At 43.9% G+C, this 10,540-nt stretch overlaps 1 long non-coding RNA gene across 2 annotated transcripts in view; it reads right to left on the reverse strand.

Moving 5' to 3' along the window:
* LOC136530550 (uncharacterized) overlaps nucleotides 1–9,963 on the reverse strand; it is a 35,129-nt gene extending 25,166 nt beyond the window's left edge. Inside the window, exons 1-3 of one of the 2 annotated variants that reach the window (XR_010777804.1) lie at nucleotides 9,856–9,963; nucleotides 7,327–7,429; nucleotides 4,729–5,052 (exon numbers count right to left, since the gene is read on the reverse strand). This is a non-coding gene — a long non-coding RNA (uncharacterized lncRNA). Of the gene's footprint in view, nucleotides 1–4,631; nucleotides 5,053–7,326; nucleotides 7,430–9,855 lie in introns of those variants that run through there. The other variant, XR_010777803.1, reaches the window with a different exon arrangement.
* Between the last annotated feature and the right edge of the window lie 577 nt (nucleotides 9,964–10,540).

The following is a 10,540-nucleotide window of genomic DNA, read 5'->3' on the forward strand; positions in this document are numbered from 1 at the left end:
AACATTGATCAAGTCTCCTCGCCTTGGTGGGAAGGACGGGAATCGCGGGTATCCCGGGGCATGGTTTGGGATATCCAGATCATATTCAATGCCTTCATCATCATGATGCTGGAGCTCGGTGTGAACGGAGGCATTAGATGTGATGCCAGACGAAGAGCTTGAGCCACCCTCTTGAACTATGTGGACTGATCCTTCTTGATAATCCTCAATTCGGACCATGTTGACAAAGTTGCGCAGGCCGTAGGGCTGGGCCTGGTGGTTCTCCATCAAGGCTTCGTACTTGGAGAGCCGGAGACCCGTCGCAGGGGCTGGCCGGCGACGAACGGAGCGCCCTTCAGGAGTAGATGTGACCACGAGATCCATACCGAGTCGTGCAGGACGACTGGCCCAAGCTGGTCGGGTAGATCTGTTGTGGGTCATAGTTACCTGCTTATTAGGTTGACTTTGAATCGAACTTACCAGAGCCAGGGTTTCGGCAAGTTTGGTGCTGACCTGATCGATGGAGTCAAGCAGGTCGGTGTTGTCGACCTACCTCCTTTTGTTGCGAGGAAGCGGACGATGGGTTGTTGGCGTGGCTGAAGACGATGCCGGCGTGGTCAGAGCCAGATCCACTGTGGTCGGAGCCGTAGCCGATGCAGGTGAAGCAGTGGTCGGCGCAGATTGAACCCGCACCTCCTCCGGGGTTGTGGCGATGAAGTCGTTGGAGCCAGTGGTCCAGGTGATCTGGCCGATGGTGAACGTAAGGCCGTTCGGTGTAGCCATGGAACTAGGGATGATGACCATCTTGTTCGCCTGGAGAGCAGTACGCATACCCCCTACCTGGCGTGCCACTATCGATGAAATATGGTCGGTAGTCTACCTAGGGGTTTGCCCAAGGTAGTAGATTATCGGCAGACAGATACGCAAGCAACAAACAAGATGGTGACGTAAGACAGACACAAGATTTTATCCAGGTTCGGCCACCGTGAAGACGTAATACCTACGTCATGCATCTGATTGTATTGTTGTATGTCAATAAGAGATGTTTTTTAGAGGGGTCCCCTGCCTGCCTTATATAGTCCGGGGAGCAGGGTTACAAATCTGGAAACTAATCCTAGCCAGTTACAATTGTCATAGGTGGCCGGATAAGGATTCCTATTCTAACCGACCAGAATCTTGCTTGACCTCCAAATCTGCCTTGATTCTTTGCGCGGGATTCTGAACAGATTGGCCGGGCCACGCGTCGTCTTCCAGTGGGCCAGACCCCCTGATTCGGGCCGGCCCAAGCCTAGCCGTAAGGGTATAGGGGTTAATACCCCACAAAGTTGTTCAACCATATTTTTCGATCGAACAAGATGCCTGACGAGTGGAGGAGAAGTATATTGGTACCGATCTACAAGAATAAAGGGGATATTCAAAGTTGTACTAATTACCTAGGAATTAAGTTGATGAGCCATACTATGAAGGTATGGGAGAGAGTTATCGAGCATCGCTTGAGAGCAATAACACGGGTCTCTATGAACCAATTTGGTTTCATGCCTGGAAGGTCAACCATGGAAGCCATTTTCTTAATAAGACAAGTTATGGAGCGGTATAGGGAGAAGAAGAAGGACCTACACATGGTTTTTATTGACTTGGAAAAGGCTTATGATAAAATACCAAGGAATGTTATGTGGTGGGCTTTGGACAAACATAAAATCCCAACGAAAGTACGTTGGGTTCATTAAGGACATGTATAACAATGTTGTGACTAGTGTTCGAACAAGTGATGAAGACACAAATGACTTCCCTGATTAGGATATGACTACATCAAGGGTCAGCTTTGAGCCCTTATCTGTTTGCCTTAGTGATGGATGAGGTCACAAGGGACATACAAGGGGACATCCCTTGGTGTAATGCTTTTTGCGGACTGATGTAGTGCTAGTTGATGAAAACCGGACAGGAGTGAATCAGAAACTAGAGTTATGGCGGGAGACTTTGGAGTCCAAAGGTTTTAGACTCAGTAGAACTAAAACTGAGTGTATGAGATGTGACTTCGGCACTACTACTCGAGGGGAGGAAGATATTAGTTTGGAAGGTCAAGTAGTGCCTAGGAAGGATACATTTCGATATTTAGGATCAATGCTATAGAGAGACAGGGGATATTGATAAAGATGTTAGCCATAGAATCAAAGTAGGGTGGATGAAGTGGCACCAAGCATCTGGTGTCCTATATGACAAAAGGGCTACCACTAGAAGCTAAAAGGACAAGTTGTATAGGACGACAATTAGACCTGCTATGTTGTATGGTGCAGAATGTTGGCCTACGAAAAGACGACATGTTCAACAGATAAGTGTCGCGGAAAATGCGTATGTTGCGTTGGATTTGCGGTCATACAAGAAGGGATTGAGTTCGAAACGATGATATACGTGATAGATTAGGGATAGCACCAATTGTAAGAAAAGCTGTGTCTAACACCGGTTAAGATGGTTTGGACATGTCCAACGGAGACCTCCAGAGACACCTGGTGCATAGTGGAATCCTAAGCCAGGATAGTAACATGAAGAGAGACAGAGGAAGACCGAAGTTGACTTGGGTAGAGACAATAAAAGGAGACTTGAAATGATGAAATATACTCAAAGACTTAGCCTTAGATAGGAGTGCTTGGAAAACAGCTATTCACGTGTCCGAACCTTGATTGCTTATGTTGGGTTTCAACTCTAGTCTACCCCAACTTGTTTGGGACTTAAAGGCTTTGTTGTTGTTGTGAAACTGACTCTCAGTGGGGGATTTCATTTCATTCTTTCCAAAGACAAGCTGGAGCGGTTAATGTATGCAAGACATTGTGATCCAATATGCCACGTAAACTATGTGGCTGAGTAAAATTATTTTTGAACTAAATTATATCAGAACAAATGCATTCGATCTCCTGTATATACTTAACAAGGCTTCACATGTCAAGGAAGCTCCACACAAGCACCAGGTTCACACACTAAGCATTCAAACGTGTGAGATCACAAGCAGCACCTCTGCAGATTCACACTGCATGCAAGTGATAAGAAAATGGACAGACACAGCAAAGTTCCAGTTAAGGATCATAGTCTCAGGTTCTACAATAGTCTCAGGTTCAGATACAGTAGTCCCAGGTTCAGAATTGAAATTAACTAACAGAACTGAGATTAACTAAAGATGACTCATGACCAACTATTCTCCTGCACAAATGTACTCACAGGTGCACAGGTTCACACCAAAAAACTCACACATGCCAAGTAACTATTGTCCTGCACAGAAGCATTGCTACAAATGGATTTTTATGCACCACTCTGCATAAAGATTCAGCTCAAAAAATGGATGTGGCAGCCTACCAACACTATTTCTCAATTAATCATCCACCCTGATGCTAGCCACAATTCAAACAGGTTCAGTAGTTTACTGCATGATTTCCTACAACCATGTAGTAGTTGGTTCAGTAATTTAAGAATACAACAAATAGGGTAGAGCAGATCTGTAAAATAGAAAAAAAACAGTGCAAATTCAGTACTTTCAGTTTTTTGTTGTTTCTGCATGCTGCTCATTGATCTAAAACAGCTGAAATTTGTTTCAGTTATTTGCAAGTCTGTAAAAATTTTCAACTTGATACGAGCTGATCTAACACATATCAAAAACTTCCCTCCAATAAACATACATTCAATCTCACAAGATTTGGGGATTTCTATCTTACTCATACTGTCATACAGGAAAAGACATGCTATAAGCATCAACAAATGGACATGTAAACAGAAAAGACAGTTTAATTTTGCACTTTAATTTGGGGATTAATCTCGCACTTTAAGTTTGCAAACAGAAAAGACATGTTGTAAGCATCACCAAATGGATTAGTATTGTTTCACATGTATGACGTATATGAATCTGTAGCCATGACAGTTTGAAGACAAGGAGATGAAAATCATCATGGAGCAAATAAGAATTAGGCACCATCAGTAACACATGATACAACCAAGGTAATAAGCAAGGGCTAGCATATATATGGCTAAACATATATGAGGGTCAGTTTAATTTAAAAAGAAAAAAGGCAAAAGGGGAGGGATTGCATTTGTGCAGAAGCTTAAACAAACCTGGAAGATAGAAAAGTCCTTTGCTCCCCTAGGTGTTTCATCTGCACAAGGCCTGTGCACATTGAGCTGTAGAAACAAATCATTAAATCCATTGCAATAATAGAGAAAGTAAACCCATGGTAACTAAGTGACATGAATAAGGACATCAATAATATATAGTTCTGAAGACAAGCTAAGAACAAAAATAATGATTAAAATATTAAGTGCAACATAATATTTGCGTGCGACCATGCACGGGTGATAACTTTGCGGTTTTATTTGCCAAATGGAACCTTGAGTGTAAAAAATATTTGACATAAAACAATTCAAATGCACACCACGCCACGGTTATGCAATCTGGTACCTTCGATAGTTGGGATACCCATGTTCCAAGTATGATAGCTATAACTCTATCTTTGTTAATAGCTGAGAAAACAGAGCCAGATGGTAAGGTTGCTAAGCAAGCATTCCAGATGAAGTCTCAGACTTGGACAAATAAAAAATACATATTTTCAAAAGTGAAGGACTCGTGGATGTGCATGAAAACCAACCTCCCAGACAATAATAAAGACATAGCTGAAGATGTTTCACAAAAAGAATAATTGAAAATTGTAAACTCATCTTCATTTCTTAGAACATGCAAGTACCTAGAACAAATGGCAGGAATCGGCTTACCAGGTAGCCATCACCGGTGCTGCCCCCTATCCTCGTGTGCCACTCCCATTTCAAAATAGCCGTATGTATTTAGGAACATTATTATCAGTAAGAAAACTGAACTACTTTTTTTACAGCCTACTTATCCTCTCAGGTTGTAGGCATAAACCTAAACCAACATTTAGCTGGTTGGCGAAAAAAGCCAAAAGCACAGTTGTTGGTAAAACATAACCATGTCAAGCACACTCCAGTCTTTTGCATCACTAAAAAATGGAGGTGTCTGTGCAAATTCTTTACCTGCCCATTGACTGCATACTCTTATCTTCTTTGCCCTCGTCTTCTTTCCTACTCATAATAATAATGATTCAGTAAGCATTTAGGTCTCTAAGGGCCATGTCAGCAAAAATAATAACATGAAACCTCCAAAATAAAGTTCTAGATTCACATTTTTAGGTTTATGAAATGAATGTGATCAATATATCAACAACATCACCAAACAAAAATTGTAGGCCCTGGAACTACATTGATAGGGACTGCGACAAACTAAATGCGCTCAAGTTTTAGTGTAGGTACTGTGAGCTCTAAAACAAAGAAAAACCCAAAAGAAATTGCTGAGAAGCATGCCATAGAATGCATTGACAATAATGCTATGCAGCACAGATACGGATACGTGTATCGGTATCGGAAGGATGCGGATACGCGGATACGGCAATTTCCTAAAAAACCCGATACACGGATACGTTTTACTATTTTTTAAATAAAAATAGATAATAGCGCATATTAAAATTGTGAAAGACTGAAAGAGTGAATGTAGTAAATTACCTTGCAATAGCAATTGCTCAGCCAAAGCAAAGACCGGAACTCCGGAAGCATCTCCATTCTTCAATTGTCCATTCTCGAGTTCTCCAAGACTCCAAGTCCAGAATTTGCACAGAAAAACCAACTATCAATCAATTTATTACTAAAACTTGAGTATTCAGTAATCAGTAGTAGTTCAGTACATCACCTTCTACTACTAGTGTACTAGTGTACATCACCTTCCACCAGATTCTTGCACCTTTCAATTTCCTTCCTCATTTCACTAAGCATTTCATATGTAACATTAGGACATTTACCTATTCCCCTTCCTCCCTTCTGCAGCAAATGAGCTTCAACTCTAGTGTAACTACTCAGTTTTTGCATTGGACAGTACTTGCAGCGCCACATAGCACTTCCTCCACCAGTTTTAGGCTTCCCAGAATGGTTACATGATCCCAAAGTGGAGCCTTGATGTCTGTTGTGTTTGTGGCTGCAGATCCTACACTAGCACTTGCACTAGCACTGCACATATTTGGAGACGCCATCTACTGCATACAAGGAAAGCAACAAGAACTCACTAACAGACTAACTGAATTGGAAATAGAAGACGAAGGGAGGAAGGGGAACTGGGGAAGATGAAGTGGGGATGCGGCGTGGGGAGCAAAGAAATCAAGCAGCAAGTAGATGGAGAAGAAGAGGGAAGGGGATTACCTCACGGGATCCATGTCATAGGGCGGAGGCGAGTAGGGACGGAGGCGAGCGGAGGCGGATCCACGTCGCTGGCGGCCGGCGGGCGGAGGCGGAGGCTCGTCGCTGGCGGCCGGCGGGCGGAGGCGGAGGCTCGTCGCTGGCGGCCGACGAGTAGGGACGGAGGCTCGTCGCTGGTGAGCGGAGGCGGAGGCGGAGGCTCGTCGCCGGTGGCCGGTGGCCGGCGAGCGGGGTTGTGGCGCTGCGTGGGGATGTGGCGCGACGCGGACAGCGGACGCTAGGGCGTCGGGGCAGAGGATAAGGTCAATCTTCCTGGGCTTCCACTGGGCTGGGCCATATCAGCACGCAGGATACGCGTCCGACGGCGTATCCGATTTTCACAAAAATAAAAAAAAGGATACTCGGAGGATACGTATCTTGGGCGTATAGGACACGTATCCATATCCGATACGTATCGGATACGCGATACGCGGCTTTAGGGAGGTATCCGTGTAACATAGCAATAATGTCATCAGCAGAAAATAAACCTCCACATAGGGTCGCCTCAAACACAGAAAAAAATAACAACATCTGCAGCCATATCCAAGCTTTTCTCTCATGTGCTGTTTTTATACACTGATTTCATATTGGTTAATGTTGCAGGAGCTGATATACTTCCCATTATAATCAATCTATGAAGCACATTCATGGGACAGTCCTAAAATGCTAGGTGAATTTATGAAAGGAGCGAATAGCAAAAGAACTTCCATGCACAGTACTGAACATGAAACCTAAAGGAAACGATCAAAGCATCACTTTCAACCTTGCAGGACAGTAAAAGAACAACAAATGGCACTACTGGTACTTCTGTGATCTCAAACTTCTAATAGTGTAGCTAAATATGTACCAGCGATTAGTAAGCTAACATATAGTATGCAACCCAACTAAGTACCTGAGTAGGGTCATGATGTTTGTTACAGACCAGATAATGCTTTTTTTCCAAGTGGTTGGCTTGTTATGACATTTTACAATGTGCATATAAATTGTATCAAACTAAAAATTCAAGGTTTAATCTATATGGAAATTTTAGCACATGGTAGAAGAAATATGATAAAAGCAATGGATCAGGAACACCCTGATGCCGTTACACCTGCTGATAGCCCTCAAAATGCACCCATGGAATGAAGTTGTCTCGAAACAAAATTCTTGCACAAGAATAAAAATCATTCTGAGAAACCTGGGCAAGCATTAATAAAATAATTTAGCTAAAACTTGATGGAATCAACTGTACTGTTGAGCAGTGAACTCCTTTTTTCTTCGTCTAGATGGATACTTCCTACTTAGTAAATACAACAACAACAACAAAGCCTTTAAGTCCCAAAAAAGTTGGGGTAGGCTAGAGTTGAAACCCAGCAGAAACAATCAAGGTTCAGGCACGTGAATAGCTGTCTTCCAAGCACTCCTATCTAAGGCTAAGTCTTTGGGTATATTCCATCCTTTCAAGTCTCCTTTTATTGCCTCTACCTAAGTCAACTTCGGTCTTCCTCTGCCTCTCTTCACGTTACTATCCTGGCTTAGGATTCCACTACGCACCGGTGCCTCTGGAGGTCTCCGTTGGACATGTCCAAACCATCTCAACCGGTGTTGGACAAGCTTTTCTTCAATTGGTGCTACCCCTAATCTATCATGTATATCATCGTTCCGAACTCGATCCCTTCTTGTATGACCGCAAATCCAACGCAACATACGCATTTCCACGACACTTATCTATTGAACATGTCGTCTTTTCATAGGCCAACATTTTGCACCATACAACATAGCAAGTCTAATCGCCGTCCTATAAAACTTGCCTTTTAGCTTCTGTGGTACCCTTTTGTCACATAGGACACCAGATGCTTGCCGCCACTTCATCCACCCTACTTTGATTCTATGACTAACATCTTCATCAATATTCCCGTCTCTCTGTAGCATTGATCCTAAATATCGAAAGGTATCCTTCCTAGGCACTACTTGACCTTCTAAACTAATATCTTCCTCCTCCCGAGTAGTAGTGCCGAAGTCACATCTCATATACTCAGTTTTAGTTCTACTGAGTCTAAAACCTTTGGACTCCAAAGTCACCCGCCATAACTTTAGTTTCTGATTCACTCCTGTCCGGCTTTCATCAACTAGCACTACATCATCCGCGAAAAGCATACACCAAGGGATGTCCCCTTATATATCCCTTGTGACCTCATCCATCAGTAAGGCAAACAAACAAGGGCTCAAAGCTGACCCTTGAGGTAGTCCTATCCTAATCGGGAAGTCATCCGTGTCTCCATCACTTGTTCAAACTCTAGTCACAACATTGTTGTACATGTCATTAATAAGCCCGATGTACTTCATTGGGACTTTATGTTTGTCCAAAGCCCACCACATAACATTCCTTGGTATTTTATCATAAGCCTTCTCTAAGTCAATAAAAACCATGTGTAGGTCCTTCTTCTTCTCCCTATACCGCTCCATAACTTGTCTTATTAAGAAAATGGCTTCCATGGTTGACCTTCTGGACATGAAACCAAATTGGTTCATAGAGACCCGCAGTTATTGCTCTCAAGCGATGCTCGATAACTCTCCCATAGCTTCATAGTATGGTTCATCAACTTAATTCTCCGATAATTAGTACAACTTTGAATATCCCCTTTATTCTTGTAGATCAGTACCAATATACTTCTCCTCCACTCATCAGGCATCTTGTTCGATCGAAAAAATATGGTTGAACAGCTTGGTTAGCCATACTATAGCTATGTCCCCAAGGCATCTCCACACCTCGATTGGGATACCATCTGGTCCCATTGCCTTACCTCCTTTCATACTTTTCAACGCCTCTCTGACCTCAGATTCTTGGATTCTCTGCACAAAGCGCCTATTGGTGTTATCAAAAGAGTCATCCAACTGAAAGGTTGTGTCCATATTCTCACCATTGAACAATTTGTCAAAATACTCTTGCCATCGATGTTGGATCTCATCCTCCTTCACCAAGAGATGCTCCCTTTCATCCTTAATGCACTTAACTTGGTTGAAGTCCCTTGTCTTTCTCTCATGAACCCTAGCCATCCTATAAATGTCATTCTCTCCTTCCTTCTTACTCAAATGTTGGTAAAGATCCTCGTACGCTCTACCCTTTGCCACACTTACAACTCGCTTTGCAGTCTTCTTTGCCACCTTGTACTTCTCTATGTTGTCCACACTCCTGTCATGGTACAAGCGTCTATAGCATTCTTTCTTCTCCTTAATAGCCCTTTGGACTTCCTCGTTCCACCACCAAGTATCTTTAGCCTCGCCTCCACTTCCTTTGGTTACTCCACACACCTCTGAGGCCACCTTCCGAATGTTGGTTGCTATCTTCTCCCACATGTTGTTTATGTCCTCTTCTTCCTTCTAAGAGCCCTCTTTGATAACCCTTTCCCTGAATACCTCTGACGTCTCCCCTTTCAGTTTCCACCACTTTGTTCTTTCTACTTCCTACTTAGTAAATAATCTAAGAAAACCAGTAGCATCATACAAATTCAGCAAAATGAAGCAAGTTCGTTGACGATGCTATAATTTATGAACTGAAACTTTATCAAATAGGTAGAAGAATGACAAAAAGAAGGGAACAAAAACACCTTGATGGTGTCGCACCTGATGATAGTCCTCAAAATTGGCCTATGAAATGAAGTCCTCTGTCGAACCGAAATCACTACACAAGAATAAAAATCAATGTGAGAGAAATTTGTACTGTGTATCGTCCTTTGTGTCACCCAGACCATGGCGCACAGCCTGCTCCAGCCATGGGGCTCAAGAACTACCACTCCCGCTGCTCTAGCAAATGGAGAAGATCGATGAACACCAAGAAAAAATCCACTACGCCGAAGAACTTCCGCTGCTGCAGCGCCCCACACAGTCGCACTCCGCCGCCAGCACATCACCCCACATCTGCACCCCGCCTGCCACCGCAGCACCAAGGGGTCGTGCCCTGCCATTGGAGCAGCACCCTATGGCTCGTGGCCGCCACCCCCGCAGCCTGCAAAACCACATCCGCCGCCGCCTCCAAGGCTTCATGCTTGGTGCTCTGCACACATCTGGTGGGGGAACAAATGGATCCGGCTATGAGGCCCTGGATCCGGTCGTGGAGGCCCTGAATCGACCCTAGCAAAATGGCCGACAACCACAGACCGACGCTAGACCTCGGCACTTGGCGAGGGAAGGAGAGGAGGAGCAAAAGAGAGACACCACCTTCACCTAGGTTTGCTCATGCTGGATTCAGCGAGAGAGGAGGAGGAAGCTAGGAGAGGTGGACGCGCTCGCCCTACGCCTGCGGCCGGCC

This window comes from Miscanthus floridulus, unplaced genomic scaffold (genome assembly GCF_019320115.1).
Source record: "Miscanthus floridulus cultivar M001 unplaced genomic scaffold, ASM1932011v1 fs_155_2, whole genome shotgun sequence".
NCBI lineage: Eukaryota > Viridiplantae > Streptophyta > Magnoliopsida > Poales > Poaceae > Miscanthus > Miscanthus floridulus.